At 42.7% G+C, this 6,000-nt stretch overlaps 1 protein-coding gene across 2 annotated transcripts in view; it reads right to left on the reverse strand.

Annotated features, from left to right (window-relative positions):
- Window positions 1-5,663, reverse strand: part of GPRIN1 (G protein regulated inducer of neurite outgrowth 1) — a 165,743-nt gene extending 160,080 nt beyond the window's left edge. The window contains exon 1 of one of the 2 annotated variants that reach the window (XR_012220226.1): window positions 5,386-5,663. The gene's annotated coding sequence lies outside the window, so the exon portion shown is untranslated. The remainder of the gene's footprint in view (window positions 1-5,385) is intronic. The other variant, XM_073545076.1, reaches the window with a different exon arrangement.
- Window positions 5,664-6,000: the final 337 nt, after the last annotated feature.

Below are 6,000 nucleotides of genomic sequence, written 5' to 3' on the forward strand. Positions count from 1 at the left end.
TTCACCATGCAAGCGACAAAAACCTGATGCTTAAGGCAATGCTAATCAGGAGGACTGAACTGAACTGTTACCCAGAAGGGTATGGGCACCGTTGTGCCCTCAATGTTTGCATTTGTTTTTCTTCAGTTGTGCCTCAATTTGGCATCTGTTGCACTAAAAGTTTAAGAACTGCTGTGATCATGAACTGGGAGTGATTCACAAACTTTCTCTGTATATAGTTTGCGCCTCTTAAGGTGCTCTCTCTTGGTTTTACTTGAACCTCAACAAGGACTACCTCAGACCTAAAGTTCAGCTTCAGCACTTGCAAGAATTACTGTTGTTTTACTGTGAAGTCTTTTATAGTGTGCTTTATTAAAGCGTTTGTAGCAATGTTTAGCTATCTGACTAGGAGCAATGCTTAATAAAAATGGGAGGTTTTGAATACAAATTTGAATCAGGAGTCAGCGGTTGTCACTTATAGGTCTAGAAGAGTAGGAGTAACAGCAGAATGTGAAAAATATGTTGAAGCAAAGATGGTAATACCTAACTTGGCAGTGAACTTTTCGGTAACGGTTACTGCCAATAGCACTTCAAAATAGGTGAAATGTTAAATTATAGGTATTCTGTAAACTTGTTATGCAACGTTCAAGCTTTAGTCCTCTCCATCAGAGAAGCTGTTTTTACATTGCTGATTTGAAAATTTTTTTTTTCGTAAGTTCCGGTAACATTTTAATGCTCATTCGTTTACAGCCCACAGGGGGAATGTGGCGCCCCTGAGGGTTCAGTCACCACAGAGGTACTGCACCTCCTCCTGAGGTGTAGTATCCCACTTCCCAGGTAAGATGGAACACCTGACCAGACTCCACCACTCACATCCAACACAAACACTTTAGAATAGTAGAGCACCCTTTGTGGCTCCCTGCTTGGAACACAAAGAGTGCTGGGTGGTGGGTGGAGCTGAGATGACACAAGAGAGCAGGAGAATGTTAGGAAGGGTTCAGTTGGTGAGAGAAGATCCCCAGAGAGGGATGGAATGAAAGGAAGTGCTGCAGCAGACTTCAGTGACCTGGAGCTGCTGGCACGGGAAAGAACAATAGAAAGCCTGATTCTTCAGAAGGAAGAAAGATTAGTGCAGAATGTAAGGAGAAGAGAACTAAGGACTAGGTTCAGAGCAGAGCCCTTCCTCAAGTTTGAAGCACATGGCCAGAGTCCGGTCTCCGAGGCTGTTTGTGAAACTAATGTTCCTGCAGCAGAAACCGGAGGAATAGGAGTTGTGACCACTCTGTTCCCACAAAAGACTCAAAGACACGATGGCAACCTAAGTGTGAGCCGGGACATGACGGATGGAGTCCCCGAAGCAGGCTACAATCACTTGTCATGCAAGTGGAGTTTGAGTAACAACAAGCAGGAGGAATTTCAGTGTTGCTCAGTACTGCATGTACCTCAGATAAGCGCAAGAAAGGAGACATTCAGAACAGGCACATGAAAAGGAGTGCTGGAGAGGTTGATTCCATCTGCCTGGGAGATGGCTGAGCCCCTTGTCTGGAGACCGCGGCATTGAAGCGGCACCTTTCTGTGCCAAGAACGTGAGTAAAAGAACTGGAACTGCACTCAGCTGTCTCATTGCCTTCTTCCTGCGCCAACCCACTCAGCACTGCTACATCCCTGTGCCTAACACTGCACCCTTTCCGTCAACACCTATTACTACTGCCCTGGGACTACAGCTCCACCTGTGGGGAGCTTCAACATCATTGCTGCACCACACTACCTGTCCCAGAGAAGCAACCCTGCAGCGCTTGTCAAACTGACCAGAAACCACAGGTGGCGTCACGAATCATCTCAACAACTTTATCCCCATCACTCTACCCCTTTAACATTTACTGCCTGAGGCCACGGACCGGGTCACTGCCACTGTGACATCTCCCATTGAAATCAACGGGCCCGGCACCGAGTACCCCATGGCCTCTGGGAGCGAGTCACTCACACGGCCATTTTGACAAAAAAATGAAAAAGTTATGGCTCTGGGAAGAAGGGGAACAAAGAATGAAAATGCAAAACCAAAAATATCTCTGGTCTTTAAGGGGTTAAAAAAGAGACTAGAAGCTGCAGTACTTTGATCAGCTCTGCTACATACACAGGCGATGAACAGATTGCCTGTATGTAGCAGAAATGTTCACTTGATATGAAAGCTGACCACCTGGTGGCGCTCATAACAATCCAGCAGTGACAACCATAAAGGTCTGCTGGAGACGTCTGGTTGTCATACCAAACCATCGGTGAACCGTGAACACGTGACGGGGTCACTAATGGGCGTGATCTCCAGCTCGCTTGCCGGAAGCGCAAGTTAAATGCCGCTCTCAGAGACTGACAGCGGCATTTAACAGGTTAACAGCCGCAGGTAGATAGCGATTCCACCCACGGCTGTTGTGAGCATATGTCAACTGTACAGATCAGCTGTCATGTGCCTGCACCAATCAGGGGGAGTCTGACATCGGCGTACTATTACACCTGATGAAAGGGTTTAAGGTTTCAAAAGTTGTGATGTGGCTAAAGGCAGTGACCTGAACATTCTTTAGGTGGCTTCCGTTTTTGAAGCCACTCACTAGTTAATATGCTGTCAAGAAGACCATAAAGACTCCATAGAAGATTCTTCAACAAAAACACTTTTCTGGAGCATCTTCTGCTTCAAAAGCTCTGCTGGTATGTTGGCATCTACAAGACGCTGAGTGCATATACCCTATGGGTATGTTCACATTAAGGTTTTTGACGAGTTTTTAGAACAGAAATTGAGCAGAAACTCTCCACAATCATCTTGAGAAACTCAAAACTCCTCAAAAACTTGGGCCATAATTCATCAAGACTGGCATTAACAACACCCATCTGGATGTGTGGGCATTTCATAAACAGACCTTCTTGATTCAATTAAGAGGCACATGCTTTTTAATAAATCAGGATCATCTAAAAAGTAGAGTGCTCTTTGTAACTGGTCTTCTTGACAACATATTAACTAGTGAGTGGCTTCAAAAACGGAAGCCACCTAAAGAATGTTCAGGTCACTGCCTTTAGCCACATCACAGCTTTCGAAACCTTAAATCCTTTCATCGGGTGTAATAGTACGCCGACGTCAGAAAATTGCTGGCGTAAGCTGGTCATAAATCCACCCGTCTCTCCCCAGCTCCGCCTATTTTGGGATAGCTTTGCAAAAATTGGTGTGAAAACACCAAAAATGGCAAAATATTTACGCAACCTTGAGTTACGCAAAAAATTGGAGACTTATCAAGTGCTCTATGCAAAATTCTGGAGAAAACATTTTGGTGGAGTCGGAGTTTTGGGGATTCCGCTCAGCAAAAAGACTCAGTGTGCACAAACTGTTCGAATCGTTTTGGAAAAATGTATTTTCCATTAAGTATTTTTTGCAGCCTTTTGATGAGACAATGCATTGCTTGGAATGGATTCCATCATAAACCACATCAAAGGCGTGAGATACACTTTCTTTTTCCTACCAAGAGTTTTTCAAAACCTGAAGCAGAAAGAAAACACTCCAAAGACCATATGACCAGCAAAGTGGTTTTACAATAGAAATGAATACAAAGAGTCTTTCCTGAAGCCATTTTTCAGGCATTTTTTAAAGTGGTCCCACAAATACCTTTTATACTTAGGCACTGGTTACACCCTTTGCACTGGATATCAAAAAGCAAAGCTGTTGGCTGGGAATAAATGTGTTTCTCGGCATTTACTGTATAATTATCATAAATCTGCCATGAGGCCCAGATGTCACCATAGTGATACAGTTCTCCGCATTGTATCTAAGACAATGCATCATGTGAAAAGCATTAGAGAAATGATTTCTACATTTCTGTGCGTTTTCCAGAATATTTCCCTGATACCTTATATTATATAAAACAAGGTAAATAAATCACAAATGCTTGTTTATTCCCAAAAAGCACTATATCATCCACAGCTCGTGTGCAAACTCTTGTCCTATTGTTTATCACATAAGCGACATTGAAATCTCACCTAATATTCCAATAAATAAAAGTCCTTCAAAATATTCAATTGTATTAGAAGGTGATTAATGACCTTGAAGAATATTCATAAATATTGTGCCATGTTTTACATCATATCCTTTCATTTTACTAAGAGTATCCCTCGAGTGTCCCCACCGTAACAACCGAACTGCCCCAAGCAACTGTCTCGTGTATGAAATCCATTTATTTATGATGAAACCAGAGAAGCTTCACACGTCCTGAGGTTATCGGCTTTCCAGGGTAGGAGAGAGCAGGTAATTTTCGGCTGGAAAGCAAAACACCTTAGAAGAAGACGTAGGAAATAACGCACAAAGCCAAAATACTAGACTTAAAGAGAACGGCGGTAGGATGGCGGGCCATCGGTCTCCTTGGAAACACACATCTAGCCACATGGAATACTGAGAAATGAGATCCCCTCTGTTAAAATGTTCTAGCAGCACACGAATGCTGAAATCACAGATGTAGCCATACTGTGATGCATTGACTGCGCCGATCTTTCACAAAGAACAAGAGATGAATGGAATAGTTTCTGTTAATTATTTGGCTCCATGCAATGCCCCTACGTTAAAGAGACATGCTGAGCATTCAGTAAGCCATGCAGGTGACTAAAAAGAAGGAAGGAGCTGTCATCTCCAAGTCTTGGTTTACTATACTGAAGACACCAGAATCCACTGTGAGAGGCAAAACGATCAGTTACCTTTCTTCGATGCTCCTTAAATGTGCTGATTATGGCGTTAATATGGGCAATAAATAAAAACTAAAATAAATGGTAAAGAAAAAATGATCATAAAAACCCAAGAAAGAGGCTAGTACTTATTTCTTGACCTAAGACCTAGGACTGGAGTTAGTAGGTGCTATGGTCAATCAAGTCAGAGGATATTCAACGTCCTTTTACAATGGTTAGTGATTCTTTTTCTAATATGAATACCGTACATAGAAGCAATAAAAACGTACACAACGTAAAACACACTACAGTGTTTGTCAGATCTTGGAAGAGGAAGACGGCGTTACATGATTGCTCTGCTTGGATTTAAATAAGAAAATAATAGTATAAAACGTGCGGAAAATGGTAATCTGCATGTGCCGTATTCAGCTGGATACATTTACTACTTAAACACGTGCTGATGGCACTGCAAACCTTCTCACCAGCCGTAATACCCATCCGTCCTCTAGTACAACCTGTCCACCGACACCTGGCAATAATGGGGCAAGCCACAAACAAATGAAGATGAGGATGAGGATGAAGATGAAGAAGAACATAAAATACCTTGTGCACAGTGTTTACAGAGCTGGACTCAAATCACAAGAAAAAGTATAGCAGGCGGAAAAGGAGAGATGAGAATTGAAATCAAGAAAGTGATGGGAATAATGCAATTACCTGGATGAGTCACACAGATGAAGCTCTCCTGCCTGAGAATCCCTTTGCCTGCTCGCACTTCTCCTAGTGCTACTGGTAGCCGAGTGTTGCAGTCATGCCTGCCAGTGGGAGCATGCCTGTGGGAGGAGGGAGAGAGAGAGAACAGAAGCAGCAAATGTTTTTCTCCCATCAAATTACCCCGCATCATATTAGGAATCAGCAAGAGAAGGAAAAACAGTTGGGCTACTACAAACCCAAAAGAGTGCGAATGGTGACAAATGATTGCATGTTTTTCAGGATGTTCCCATAGAGCAAATTGTAGTCAAAGAACACCCAAAAATGGCAAGAGGAAAAAAATAGTCGACTGGGCAATGTAGTAAGAATTTGATTGGATCCAACAGGTCGGTGAATGATTTTTCACAACCAGTGTAATAGCTATGACCATCGTTTGAAAATAATATGTGGGAAAAAAAAGGTTGCAAATACCATCCTGGCAAATTATCTTTGTGTGTAAATAACCAAACAAATCATGCTATGGTCACGCTCCGATCAAATTCAGTGTGGAGATGGAGAAAAAACTCTCCATACTGTGAGTCCAGAAAAATTGGACTTCGCATAAAAGTCATCCGAGTGCAG

This window comes from Dendrobates tinctorius, unplaced genomic scaffold (genome assembly GCF_039654945.1).
Source record: "Dendrobates tinctorius isolate UK_male_01 unplaced genomic scaffold, ASM3965494v1 ptg000139l, whole genome shotgun sequence".
NCBI classification, from domain to species: Eukaryota; Metazoa; Chordata; class Amphibia; order Anura; family Dendrobatidae; genus Dendrobates; species Dendrobates tinctorius.